The 14,882-nt window shown below is 38.0% G+C and overlaps 2 protein-coding genes across 3 annotated transcripts in view; both read left to right on the top strand.

Moving 5' to 3' along the window:
- The window catches only part of KATNIP (katanin interacting protein), a 519,483-nt gene that overhangs the window by 465,812 nt on the left and 38,789 nt on the right, over nucleotides 1–14,882 (top strand). The window lies entirely within an intron of this gene.
- Nucleotides 9,288–14,882, top strand: part of RBFOX1 (RNA binding fox-1 homolog 1) — an 862,353-nt gene continuing 856,758 nt past the window's right edge. Inside the window, exon 1 of one of the 2 annotated variants that reach the window (XM_069870215.1) lies at nucleotides 9,288–9,303. The gene's annotated coding sequence lies outside the window, so the exon portion shown is untranslated. The remainder of the gene's footprint in view (nucleotides 9,304–14,882) is intronic. The other variant, XM_069870214.1, reaches the window with a different exon arrangement.

Raw genomic sequence — 14,882 nt, 5'->3', positions numbered from 1 at the left:
TTGCACAATTTGTCTTATCCCAACAGAGACATTTCTTGTTTCTTACATGACAAACCTCAAGGAAACAAAGGGTACCGAGGCATTCCCCTGAGGACTGGCATTTTCTTAGTCAGCTTACTAGGTTTCCATAGCTGCCCCAGGAGCAGAGGAAGTGAGGGCGCAGGGAGGCGGTTGAAATCCATTAAAATCCTTAAAGTTTCTGGAGATGTGGACTTCTTTGGAGCTTTGAGCAGCAGTTCATTGTTAATGGAGTTATTGGGTTAAGTTCATCATAATGTTTGACCTCCTGTTTAGGAGCCTGATGATGTGTGAAAGCCTCAGTGCCAAAGAGGAGTGATGGTGATGCAATTTTAGGGGCTAATGATTCTGCTGACCTAATGTCCTCATACAGCTGCTTTCTATTACTGTCGTTTAACTGGGACATGGCAGGCTCAAGAGACTGACTTGCTATAATGAGCTAGCTGTGCAATTATGGAAGCTACTGCAGGATGCTGGAGCTAAATCTATTGCCTTTTTTTGCTTCGTCATCTATTTTTATATTATTCTGGCATAATGTGGACATTCCAAAAAATTTGAGTTTATTGCTCCTAGGTGAAATGAATAGTGCTAGTAGCACTGCCGAGCTGTTGTGAGGCAGGGATGGAAAGGGAATTGTTTCATAGCTAGCTTTTCGTGCTGTCCTCTTGCCTCAGTACTCTATAGCCCTATAGAATTCTTGAGACATGAAAAATAATCACCAGAGATTTTTGTGTTTATACTTATATTCAAGTTAATTTTCTTCGGGTTAAGCTAAGGAAGGAAGCAGATAGCATTAATATAATTTTTACCAGAACCTATGGAAAAGCTGGATTGGCTTAACAATTCATTTGAAAATACTGTGTTTACCTTGGATTTCAGATATGGTTTATTGTAGTTGCACTCTGGATTTTTCATAAGCTTCCACTACCTAAGAAGTCTGAAAGCGTAGTTTTGGTTAACTTACAGAAATTGTAAAGTTTATCATGGGTTATAATGCAGCAGTATTTGTGGATATTTTGTTAAAGGTATAGATAAAGTAGGCTCAGGTTTAATCTTAGAAGGACAGCCAACACATTTTCAGTGCTAGCAAAAACTTTGTGTTTTTTATGGCTACCTTATTAAGCCCTGGCATTTTCTCTTATTATAAGGGTAAAGGGATTTATTTTTATTAAAGAGGAACCATTCTTCATGTTCTCTCCAGTGCAGGTTTCTTTGTAAAAGTGAGTTCAAATTTCAAAGAGAAACTCGTGTCATTTTCAAACAGCTTTGTAAGAGATGTGCAAATATGCAGCATATTTCGTGAAGAACATAGTAAATATTAGTTAAAGCAGATGTTTGGGGGCTTGTTTTCTGTTTCTTTACTTATTTGGCAGAGTTTACACAGATTTAAGCTGAAAGAGGATGTGGGTGCTCCATCCCTGAAGGTTTTCAAGTCCAGGTTGGATGAAGCTTGGAGCAACCTGATCCAGTGAGAGGTGTCTCTGCCCATGGTGTGTGTGTGGGGGTGTTGGTGGTGGAACTGGATGGGCTCTAAGGTCCTTTCCAACCCAAACTGTTCTATGATTACCCTACTGATTTTTTTTTAAAAAAGACACTGTTACTGAAAGAGGCTTCACACGTTAAGAGAATTATCCATGATTTTCCATACTGTTTTCACAGCAGGTTTAGTTGAGAGATCTAAAACAGCCAGTATCAACTGAGCATCACGAGTACTATGATGTAGTTAAAGGCAGATATACTTTCAACCAGCTGCTAAAATCATTGCCTGTATATTAATTGAGTTTCCATAAATTTAGAGTGATCTAATGCTGTTGACCATAGCAACAAGTAAACTAAGCAAAATGTAATAAAAGATACATATCTATGGAATATGAGTCTTGATTCCACCTGTTCTCCATTCAGAGTATTCCACACATGTAAGTCTTCAATATATTGGGTTTTTTTAATGGTCAATCACATGTGACAGCCATAGATAGAATTTCGTGTTTTGGAAGACCAAGAGCATTGGCCCTGCAGTATATTCAAGTAACTTCTCCAATGTGCTTTCAGGAGCAAGTGCTGAAGAAGAGCATTTTGTTCACACAGCTTCTGTGAGGCTGAGGAATTTGCTAGCTTTAAGTCAAGTGAGTTTCTTGCCCAGTTTAGTATATAGCTAAACAATATTCCAAAATGTTCAAGCAGAACAATTATTTGGGGTTAAGGAGGCAGGATGCAGGCAGAGGAAAAATGGCCAAGGGAAGAGGAGAATGTTGATAACTACTTGCCTTAGGAGAGCTTCTCAGTAGTGTAAAATGTCAGTGGGACTGTAGGCTGAAAGACATCACTGCCATGAAGCCATGAGCAGCTCACTCAGCAGCAGTCCCAGTTTGGGCAAAACCTGAGGGCACTAATGATTCTTCAGTGCCCAGCACAGCCTCACTTGCCATCAGCCCTATTTGACTTTACAATGTTTATGCCTTCTGTGTGTGGATATGCACATGCACAAATATTTCTTTTTCTAGCTCAATTGACAGATGACTTTTTAAAATTAAATTTTAGCTTTTTAAAAATGTAGCCTTATTTGAGGATTAATTAGCACAATATTAAGAACACAAATAAAAAAAACAATGTACCTGTATTAACATTTTTGGATCAAGTTCCACCTTCCTGATGCTCAGCCACTGTTGGGGCCATTAAGAATGAGATTTAGAACTGGTTGTGCAGTGTTTCTCAGTAGTCTAAGGAATGTGAATGTAAAAGTGAATTTTACTTGTTATCCAGCATTTCTTTAGAAAACAAGAAGAAAGTGAGTGAAAATCAATGAATCATAACTGACTTAGCAATAAGGTGATATCTCTTGCATGCATATTTTTGCATGCTTATGAAGAAGATATTTAAATGTGTTAAAAGAGCCATTTAGATTTATGGCTTTCTTTATTACTTCACTGAATTTGACCAGATATGTTAGAATATCGCATTTCATAGGCATAGTGCTTTAGGAAGTAAAGTATTGCAACATAGTTTTGCTTATGATTTTTTTTTAATTTTGGTCAATGCAAAGCATCAGGCATTACATTGTGATATTAGTAAAGGGGTAGGTTTGTCAGTTGGTTTGGTGTTTTTTCTTTTTTTTCCTCCTGTTTCACTGCTGTTTTTTTTTATCACAGTGAACCAGGGATATTGCTGGTAATTGTTCTTCTAATGGAGTGCAGGGGTAGGGAAGAATACTCAGCTTACGGCTGGTTTCTTCTCCCACCTGTCACAAAACAGCCCCAGTAGCTCAAATTCTGTTCAGTGGCATGGACTGTGAATCACAATCAGAAATATGTTCTGAATCCTTAGGAGACATGCTAGGGACTTCTTTAGGCAAAGGAAAAAGGGGGAAAAAACAATGGGCAATCTATCTTTGGGCTGTCTCAAACACAAATAGATTCAGAAATTAATAAAAGGTTGCAGCGTGGCGATTATCAAACTGTAGTTTTTTAAACTGCCTAAGCTCAGCGAGACAAACATTTGAAAGTAGTGTTTCACATTTGTTCACATGAATTCCAAACCCTTCACAAAACCTTGTTGAATTTCTGACCATGATCTCCCTGTCAGCACAAACTTTAAGTGGTTATCTTGGAGGTGTGTTTACTGCAGAATTTTCGGGACTGTTTAAGCAGTGGAGGTGTTGGTTATCTGTGAAAGAGCATGATGCAGTCTCTTCCACAGTTGTTTGTTGGTCAGGGGTCTTATGTCTATGAAATGAAACTATTTCTAAAAAGAAATTAAACTTTGATTCATAGAATAATTTTGTTGGAAGGGATCTTAAAGATCATTTAGTTCCAATGCCCCCGCCATGGGCAGGGGCATGTGCCACTGGATCAGGCTGATCAAAGCCTTCCACCAGCCTTACCTTGAACACCTCCAGGGATGGAGCATTCACGATTTCTCTGGGCAAGCTGTGCTATTGCCTCACCATCCTTACAGGGAAACATTTCTTCCTAAGATGTCATCTCAATCTCCTCTCCTTTAACTTAAAAATGCCCTTCCTCATCTTTGACAAAGAGCCCCTCCCCAGATTTTCTGTATGCCCCCTTTAAGTATTGGAAAGCTGCTTGCTGTAAGGTCTCCCTAGAGCCTTCTCTTCTCTATGCTAAACAAGCCCAGCTCTCTTAGCCTTTCCTTGTATGGGAGATGCTCCCGGCCTCTGATCATCTTTATGGCCTCCTCTGGACTCGCTCCAACAGCTCCATGTCCTTCCTGTGCTGAGGACTCCAGACCTGGACGCAGGGCTGCAGGTGAGGTCTGACAAGAGCAGAGCAGAGAGGCAGAATTCCCTCCGTTGCTCTGCTGGTCCCACTACTTTGGATGCAGCCCCGGATACGGTGGCTCTCCCAGCTGCAGGCATCTGTGACAAAGATCTTAACATTGATCCCAATGCCAACCCCTGCAGAACGACGCCTGTCACAGTCTCCACTTTGATCTTGAGATATTCACCACAACTCATTGATACACAAAAGTTTAGTCATGCTGTAGGACATGAGTGATGCTCATGTTTGTCTTCTAACAGCCCGACAAGAACATGAGAGGTGGTTTACATACATCAAAAGTTGTATTCTAATAAAATTACTTTGTATAATATCTGTCTGTTGAAGGAAACAGCTCTCAGGTCAAAGTATTAACATCAGTGATGGAAGAAAAAGAAATAAAACAATTCCATCTTGTCATGGACAATTTCAATCTAGCTTGGGTTTTTTTTCCCCCTAGGTTTATATATTTTATTCATTCTCAAAATTCTCTTTGCCTAATATTCTAAGAGAATTTCTAAAGCCCGAAGTACAGCAGGTGGTTTTCTTAAATTTGTTGTAATGATTATTTGCAGCATTTTTGGTTTTTTAATCATGCTTTGGGAATGGATGATATTCACAGTTAAGCACGGAAATTATACTCACTGAACTGCAGGACCTTAGGTTGCAGCTCTTTGAACGCTTGTTCTTGCAACACAGCATGTATGCATGGCTCGTGTGAGGCAAGATGGGCTAAACATGAGCAGACAGTGAAAGACTTCCATTCATTTTCCCTTCTGGATGGGACTGAAATAACCCTTCTCTCATTCCGCAGGAAGCTAGGAAGGTGGAAAGATATTAAAGGTGAAAACTATGTCTTTTAAAATGTACAGGATTCGGGCTGATATGAAAAGCTGAGAAAATTAAGAAGAAAATATCTGCTCTAGAAAAACAGCTTCACATGTTGATGAGATGAGACAGTTCAGTGTAATGGTTACTGACTTTAAAGTACGGGATACTGGAGAATCCTTGCTTATAACATGTCCCTTTTAGCTTTTCTGCAGCAAATTTCACATATATTTAATATAAAATTGACATTAAATGAACTTCCCAGTTTCACCTTTCAGGGGATTCCTTCACTCCGAAGTATTCCTTTATTTCTTTGTGGTAAGGTGCTGGCTTGAGATACATAACAAACAGCAACCATTTAGATACAGTTCTAGAATGGCAAATAATGTCCTTTTAATTAATTCTGAAGAGTAGGAACTATGTATGCATGCACCTCAAGATAAGACCTTTCTAAATGCTAAAACCAGTAAACATTGTTTAAAAGACTGTTTACTGTATTTGCAGTGTTATCACCATACCTACATTTTTGTCAGCTTTCACAGGGCTCCTTTTGTAGACTGGGAAGTTCTGAATTGAGAGCTACTTTCACAAGTAGCAAAAAAGCCATTTTTAAGGATGTTTTCTGTCAGTCATGTATAGCTTCTAATACAAGAAAAATAAATTGCACCTTCCATGAGAAAGTGACATAAACCTATGGGTTTTTTATGTCACAGAGGGATTATTGTGAGAAAGACAGAAATCCCTCACCTAAGCTGTGATTTCTCTTGATGAAATTGCTGTGTTCTTAACTAATCCATAAAATGTCAGGGGGGCAGCGAGAGACAGCAAAAGAATGTCTTTGCTTCATACAAATCATTGGCAAGAACTGCAGGCTGTTGCAGGTTGGATGGTCTATAAAGAAAGCCACCAGCCCTGAAAACCAAGATCAGGTGATGACAGGGACGTTCTCTGCACCCCACTTCTTGCTCTCTGCTCCTCCCCTTGGCTTCTCCCCACTCCTCTGCTTCTGTAATGATGAGCTTGTTGTCAAGACATAATTATAGTTACTTGACTGCCCACAATGAGGGTGAATAAATTGGTTTTGTGTTTTGGGTGACTTGGCTACAGATCTCTGTGGGTGCACTGCTTAAGGAGCTTGATATCTGGCAATACCTTCCCGGAGGATTTAATAGAGCAATCACTCTGTGACATACAGATGTTTTTGTAGAAGCCCACAGCAAAGAATGTCTTCAAAACTGCTGCTCTTCATCATACACTTTATACTATTCTTTCACCTGCTGACTTCTCAAACATGATGGAAGATATGGCTTCTGGTTTAGAAATTATAGGTTTCAAGAGCTTAGGGAAGGGTCTATAGGGGTGAAGAGGAGGAAGAAATCAGCTATACAAATACTATGGTAATTCACTACATTAAGGTATATAATCTATTAAAACTTTTATATAATTGTCAAGTCTTCATGGACTAACAACAGTCTGCTCATTAATTTCATGAGTGTTATTTGACCTATAATATTAAATTAATGTGTTTTACTGTTTATTAATTAAGCGTTTGCATGAGGAAGGTCATTGTTTTAAATAGAAACACTCCATCTCTGTCTCCATTTTTATGGTGATGAGTAGACTGTTCAAGATCATAGTCCCTCTGGTATAGGAATCACTTCACAGAGTGTTTGGAAATATCTCAGGATATGTTCAGATCCCTGTGTCCAGCCTGGATACAGTGCAGCTTTCTCAATTGTATAGGTAGGGCTGGAGAAGTATTTCACTAACATAACCCTGGTGCGACTGCCTGGTAACATGCTCTGCTGTTCGGGTACAACATGGTACTGCATTGCTCAAAATAATGCTTTTCCTAGCAGCTTCACTGTATTGAATTATTTGTAGTTTCATTTGATAATTTTTCATTAGTATGCTTGGCGTAAGAACATGCTAATGAAATTTGATAAAAATGTAAAGCTGGGAGGAATTGCTAATATAGAAGAGCCTGGTATGTTATCCAGGAAGAGATAGATAGTCCAGCAGATTGAAATAAAAGTGAATCCATGTTAGTAATACCAAGTAAAAGGTCATTCTTCTACGACTAACCGGAATTCCACTGCTGAACAGGGATTTATGAGAGAATAACTTGGAGAAGAAAGATGTGAGCATAATGTATCAAGTGGTCCAGCTGAATGCTGGATGGGTATAAAGTGACAGGAAGATATAGCTGTAGAAAAGAGAAATACTGCCTTTGGACATACAAGGTGTAATTATTAAAATAGAAGAGTAATTAGCGAGTCATTGATTGGCATAGTCAGATTGTTAAGTTATATTCACGTTACTTGCATAGTTGATAGAGAGAACTAGTCACCTCTGAATGATAGGTTACGGTAGCATTTATGAGAGCTTCAGAAATCTCCACTCCAAATTTTGCTGATTTAAGCAAAGCTAGGGTTTGGGTATATCCTCTGCAATATACTTTTTTAGTCATTTGCCTCCAAGAAATACGTAATTAAATCGAAATAAGTGGAGGTCTACTGAGTTTGTCGGTGGAAAGACCTTCTTGTGAGGGGACTCGGATAGAGTGGCACATTAAGCCTAATGGAGTGTTAGCAGAGAGTGGATGTGGTGACTTCCAGTAAGGTTTGTGTTGGAGAGGAAAAATAACTGCTAATGCTAAAGAATCTTGATGAAGAGGAATAGTAAAAAAGGCAATAGATTGTTTGTAAATAAATGGAATTTAAATAAGGCCGCTTCTGCTTGTCTGAGAGAAATTCTTGAACAGCCTTCAAAAATCTTATTAGTGACAAAAGATACACATTTCAAATAGAGCTAAATCCGGTTTTGAATCAGGGTAAATGAAATAACTGTTTGTGATTGCAGGTACCTTGTTGTGATGTGACAGGAGTTCATTTCCATTCCTACATTCCTTTGAAATAAGTTTTTGATGAATCCACAGATGTCTTCCATTGAACAGCAGCTTTGCACACAAATTGTCTTTTTTGCTATGCAGACTGAGCTCCATTCAATAAACACAGTGCTCTCCTTCCCTTCCCCTCAGACTGAGTCACGGTTGGTCACTCCCCGTCCTACTCCCAAAAGCTGGGGAGAGTTGGTGCTGTCTCCAAAAAGTGATTGTTTGTGCCAATATGAAGAAAGATCTGTTCTCATGTAGACAGAATTATAGCCAAGTGTCAGTCTTAAATTCTTGAGGAGATTATTAAAGGGTTTTCAGACTAGTAAAGTTCTGACAATGTTGTGACATGAAGTTCTAACAAAGATTGTTGTACAGACACAGTTTAACAGCCTTCACCATCCAATAACACTTTATTAACTTTATGTGTGTTATTTGACCTGTAATATTAAATTATATCTATGTCTATTTAAGGTCTCTGAACTGAAGTTACTTTAATATAAATGACAATCATGTCTATCTTGCCTGAACTGAATTTTGTGCAAGATTGTGATAGTCATTGACTTAGTTATGGTTTAGTGTCTAAAGTGAGAGAGGTGAAAAGTTCAGTTTAACTCCTTGATTGGCAGAGAGAAATAGTTGCTGCAGTTCTACAGCTTTCCAGAAGACAAGTACATTTGTGCTAAGTACAGCCTTGGTTGCTCTAAGTCAGGACTGGAGCTAAGCCCGACCTCCTCCCCCGGGGCCCCAGCCAAAACCTGGACACTCACACCCCACACTGTTTGGCACCAGTGAGAAGAAGCTGCTGAACCCTTCTTCATCACAGTTAATGTGGAATGTGTTCTTCAAACTCTCTGTTGCTTCTAGCATCACAAAACTAAAGCTGCCTCTTTTTTCCAAAGCATATCCTGGTAATTGTCTTGAGATGTTAGAATAGCTTATAGTTGCGATACTCTTCGTTTCTGTTGAGAAACAGATTACAAATCAGAAAAAACATAAAAATATTTTTCCTATTCTGTTTTGGTATGTTTCCTAAACTTTTACTCAATATTTCTGAATAGTTCTGTACTCTTAATTTATGCCTGGTTTTGCCTTCTGATGTGCCAGAGGTGAATAGTCTCCTCACAGTGTGAAAGAGTTCTCTTCAGTTCCATTCCCTCAAGCCATAACAACCAATTGATGTCAGTTACCTCAAAAGCAAATTAATCCCACTTCTATTTTGTTGAATCAATACTAATGCATTTTCCCTGTAATTTTCAGGTTTTGACAACGCCGGCTGCCAGCAAAGTTGAGGTAGGAGATCTTGTCTAATACCAGTGGAATGTTAAGTTGCTGTCTGTGGTTTTGGTAGCAGGGGCTTCCTTTCTCACAATTTGGGGCTGAAAATTTAAGAGACTTTAAGGCCCTTGGGCCGCTTCTGGTATTCAATGAGCCAATAGTTGGAATTCTTGTCTTCTTCTAACAATGATAAAGTGTTCCTAGGAAAGTTTTATCATTATGTAAGTCTTGCTGAAGACTTCCTTGGCATCGAATCCACGTAACTCAGAGATTTGTTAAGTATGTATTATAGTATAGAAGGTGGCTATCTGACCTTTTCACTACACCCTTCAATTCTTCTACTTTACTTGACAGCAAAAAAGGTACAGTATCTGCTTCAAAGTTGGTTCTGGTGGTTGAAATACATTCCCTCCAAGGCCCTATCTAAGCTTGCCTTGTTTATTTGAAACCATATGACACGAACTGTTTGGACACCCTGGGGTGTGAGAGAAAAGTTGAGTTTTGTGACAGAACACTACTAGTTGAAATCTTGGTAAATTCTGGAATGGTATTGTGTACGGCATGCTGCCTGCATTGGATACTTGATACTGCTATAGCTTAGATTCGTCATTTTGGATTCACATTTATTTTTTTCAGCTTTTCTACTTGTGTGCAAGGACTTTGCGTGGTCTGAATGGATCTAACACTATTCTTAGCAGTGAAAATACGATTATTGGAGTATATGTTGAATAACTGATTGCTAAAGCAAAAATGGCAGTCCTTTGTGACCACTAGCATGTTATACTGCATTTGTCTCTTTTGAACACTGCTGTTGAATAAGTTGCTACACTTTTAATAACTGAGAGATATTTTTATTCAGTGCACAGTTACTGATTCATTTAAATGTAATGTCAATTGGAAGCTCAGAGTGTTTCTATATGAAATGGGGCTTGGACTCACAGCAGGGAATTTGTGATGTACTCCAAAGCTAATGTTTAACTATGACAAAATGTCTAGGTGACTGTAACTGCTGTAGTCAGATAAATTTTTAATATGGACCTTTGGTAAATTAAATTGCATTATTAAATAGAATAGATAAACCGTGCTAGTTATTTTAAAGAACAAGGACACAAGTTCACTTGCATTCTGTAAAAGAATGACATAATGTATTTTTACTTAGATTATGGCCAATATTACTGTTCAGTTTTGCTGGTCTGATTCGATTGCATACTTGGCTTGTCTCAGAGGGTTCAGGGGGTAGGATTTGTACCTGATTTTTCACTGTTGCACTGCTTCAGATGTCTGTTGCTCCTATATCAATAAAGTCCACTAATAAGTAGTCACTTCCACTTTCTTATTATTTAATGGGATTTTTTTGCACTTAGATGTGTCACTGCACAGGCACTAATATAAATTTTTCTCTCCTATGATGTCTGTTTTCTCATATATTTGAAAAACATTCCCGTATGCTTTTTTTGGCAACAGTTTTACCATTTGAAAACCTTATGAGTTAAATATTCAGTGTTCTTTAAAAAAAGCTTATCAACTGGCTTTTGTGCTTCAGCCCATGGGCTCAGTAGGCACAAGTCTGTTTGTAAGAAGTTACCATTAGGCGCTGTTTCTCCCATTCATGAAAATACTCAGAAGAAATGCCAGAGTCCCCCAGTACAGGAAAAAATCCTATTTCAGAGTAAAGAATAATTAAGTGCTTTCCTTAATCAGGGTAGTAGTGTTTGTAAATAGTTCAGTGAATTCTGTGGAAAATCTCACAAGAATAACAAGCAAGTGGAACTGGTTGCTGAGTCTTTGCATTAGAGTCAATATTCAGCTTGAGGGAAATGGATGTTTTGACGTAATGGTAAACTTCCCAAGATTTCTTCCCGGAACCTTTATCGTGCACTGTATATTAGGCATAACAAAGTAAAGCCTTGGTGTTTTTTGAGGCTAACATGCCTTAATAACAGTGTGGATGACATACAAGCATTCCCTCAAGTTTGAGAATAGTGACCTCATGTTTTGCCTGATGTTATTGTTTTGTTTTCTTTGACTGATTTTTGTTCTGGTGGCTTGTGATTTTTTTGTCGGTTTAGTTTGGTTTTTTTAACTCTCTGGTTTTTGTGAACAGCTCTGAAAATGATAGAAGCCAAAATAACCTTGATGTTACCTTTGTGTCACATCTTAACGCATTCAAGCTCCTCAGTTCTTTGCTGCTCTGTAGTGCTTGTGTCATAAGCTCTCCAGCCTGCTTTTTTTTTTTTTTTTAAAAAAAAGTATATCTGTTTGCTTTCTCCCATTTTCTATTAGAACGGCTATTTGGTTATTCTTGAACTTTTGATCCAAGTAGTCTTGAAATTTGTTTCTTCTTTTTCTTCTTATTCTATATAGCTGGGTTCCCTTACTGAATATTTTACCAAGTCTGAATGAAAACTTAGCATGTTTGTATTTCTGTTGAATGTTTTAGGATGGTACAAACAAGGTGTTTTTTTTTCTTTTTCCAAATACTTGTTGCCACATGCCAACTGTAGAGAAAGAAGTACATGTAGAGGAAGCTGTCAAGTAATCCAAAGACCTTTCTTCCATCTTTTAACACAAAGGGGCAGCAAATAGTGACACAGTCAGAGCTGTAGGCAGTGAAGCCTTCTGTGAATAATTGCCAAATCTGCCTACACAGTGTCATAGTCTTGTAAATATGCAAGTTAGAAGCATCTTAAAAAAGAAGAACTTGTCTGCATGTAGTCAGATGTGAAGATTTTAATCATAATACTCTGGTTTCTTGCACAATAAAACATATAACAGATCATCTTATTGCCATTACAAAATGGACCTGAGAGCACTCTCGAATACAGCCATACACTATGCAAATTGTCATAACACACAATATATTATAATAACATTTTCCTGTAATTGCCTGGAACAACACAGTTTGAGGAATACCTTTTTTTTTTTAGGTTTACTGACTTCAGCTAATGCAGGTACATGGCAGTCTAGTCCTTTTATCGCTTTTCTGAATATACAGTTGTCCCCTTCAAAAGGCAACTCAGACAGTAAACTGTGACTTTTTCCAGAGTGTCCATCTCTCTAATTAGCTGCTAGTATGAAAAAAAACTTTGTTGGGAAAAGCATCATTTATTTTCTTCTTTCTGAAACAAAAGTCGTTACCAAAACAGAGAACAGAAAGCTGCTAGCGATTCCTGTTTTCCTTTCCAATATTTGAATATATTATATGGTGAAGTTCAAGGCTGGCTTCTTGTGAGAAGTTAGAGACCATGCTAATGAAAATACAAGTTTAGTACAACTTTGTGTAAGCTCTCTGAGACCTGCCTTTATGTGAGTAATGACAAGGCTGCCTTTTTCAATCTCATAAAGAAATGGTTGCCGATATGTCTCCATAAAACTGGAAATCAAAATCAGCTCAAAGCCAAGGAGGTTACTAAATCAGAATTTGACGAAAACCTCAGAATAGTAAGCAGAATATGGCTCTAACAATAACAAAACTGTGGCTGATTTATACTGCAATCCCTAAGGTCCTCAGTTATCAGGAAATGTCATTGCTAAGCCCTCCGCTTCCCTCGCATGGAAGGAACAGGTGAGACCCAGCGAGCAGCATGTTTCTGAAAAGGCCAGCAGATGTGTTGCCCTTTTGCTGTTGTGTGTGGGGTGGACAGAGGAGAAAAAGCCTCTGACAGGACAGAAAATGCTTCCATTTATTTTGTTGTTTGTAAAATGTTTATGAAAAATCATTTACGCTTGCGGTGCCATGGAAATATGTTTGTATGAATGATGCAAGAGACGCATGTGCAAGGTGTCTTAAGCAGATATGGTCTGAAAGGCATTCAGAGCATTTGCACCAGCTGGAATTATTGTCTGTTTGCATTGCACTAATGCCTAGTGGCCCCCAGTTGGAATCCTGGTCTTTCAGGTGCTGTACAGGCATGTGTTACACAGACAGTATTTCAAAGGTCTTACACACTGACATAGATAATACATAAAATGGCTAGAGCGAAATGGAGAAAGCCGTGGAGCAGGTCTGGAGCAGAACCATGGGGTTTCATTGCTAGCAGGACCACACTATCTGTTTTTCCTAGTTTTTAATACCAAAGTAAACTAATTCATTTTTGAAAACATTTGTAAAAGAGTGTGTGTAAAACAGAGAGCAGAACTATCAATGCATGTTGTCCCACTATTATCGCTTTCATAGTCTGCAGTGCGCTTTCTTCCTAGGTGACATAATTATTTTTACTAGTATATGAGTAATTTTTAAATCCTCTTGTCTGTCTGATTTATTTCTGTGCAAAAACTATGATACCAATGGAAACTGTATTTGGGGAAACATGAAAACTTTGATCCTCTTTGGATGAATTGCAGGTATTGTATTGAAAATACGTGGTAGGTAAAAACATGTCATTCAGTCTTCCTAGTCTCTGTGCCCTACTTTATTCTCCAAAGCACACTTAACATGCAAGGACCTCGTCTGCCTTCACTCCAGGGTAAGTGTGTGCTCAGGACAGAAGACATTTCCATTCTATTTTCAGATTGTTTTTTCAGAATGAATGAATTAGTGGATTATAGCGTCTCCCTTTTCTGATGCCTCAAAACTTTGCATCAGCCAAAGCATTTGATTGAACCTACGAGTTGTTAATCCTATCCAGCTGTATATTGTCTCTTCCGTAGAAGAGGAATGAGGCACTGAATGATCAATCATGATAACCAATGAAGCATTTGTATTTTTAATGTTATTTTAAATTTATTTTTTTTCTATATAGTGATGATTATTTTAAGGGTTTTGCCATTTCTGTAGTTTGCAGCAGGTCTTTAAAATTTATCAAATAATTATTACAGTAAGTCAATCCTTTTTTCTTGATCCATTGAAATCCCTTCAAATCTGGCTGAGTCATAAGCTGTTACAAATTGTGTATAAGTATCACCAGTTTTTAAAACTAGATAATTGCAGTTGTTGATAATTTTTTTATTATGTTACTACTAAGAATATTGATAATTTGAAGTGCAAATTCAAGAATTTTATGTCAAAGTAATTTTTACTTGCCAGGGTTTAAGATCTGAGCAGTTATAACTCTGCAGAAACTGTTATTTTGATGTTTACCTGCAAATAATTTCTACTGAGAAGTATGTTATAAGCAGAGAAGCTGAGTAAGGGTCTGAACTCCCACTGAAAGGTGTCTAGGGGTAATTCAGCGTCACATATAAATCCTGCTGAGACCCTACCTGTGTCTTCAGATACCTAATAAACTCTTGATTGTCAGTGACGGGAACTCCCAGCTGTAGCAATTATCTTGACAAGTTAATATGGACATTGCAAATGTGGCAGAAAAAAAATTCATAGCAGAGCATGCCTGGTAGGTGACCTTTGAACGTGATTTGAGTGCATCTCCCTCTGAACACTTAAAATACCTGCCTTCATTAGTATTTGCTAGATTCCTCTCCAACTTTTATTATCAATGGCAGAGTCCTGGCTACCTTTAATAGTTAGGAGGTTTAACCATGTTAGTTCCGTATACATACATAAAAACTATACAAAACGGCTGAAAAGGAGTGATAAGAAGTTTTCACCCATTTTTTTACTCTGGTATGAATTTATAGTATCGTGCTCCTTCAAT

Source organism: Phaenicophaeus curvirostris, chromosome 16 (assembly GCF_032191515.1).
Source record: "Phaenicophaeus curvirostris isolate KB17595 chromosome 16, BPBGC_Pcur_1.0, whole genome shotgun sequence".
Taxonomy (NCBI): Eukaryota; Metazoa; Chordata; class Aves; order Cuculiformes; family Cuculidae; genus Phaenicophaeus; species Phaenicophaeus curvirostris.
Note: the sequence above shows the minus strand (reverse complement) of the source record. Positions and strands in the feature narration are given on the sequence as shown.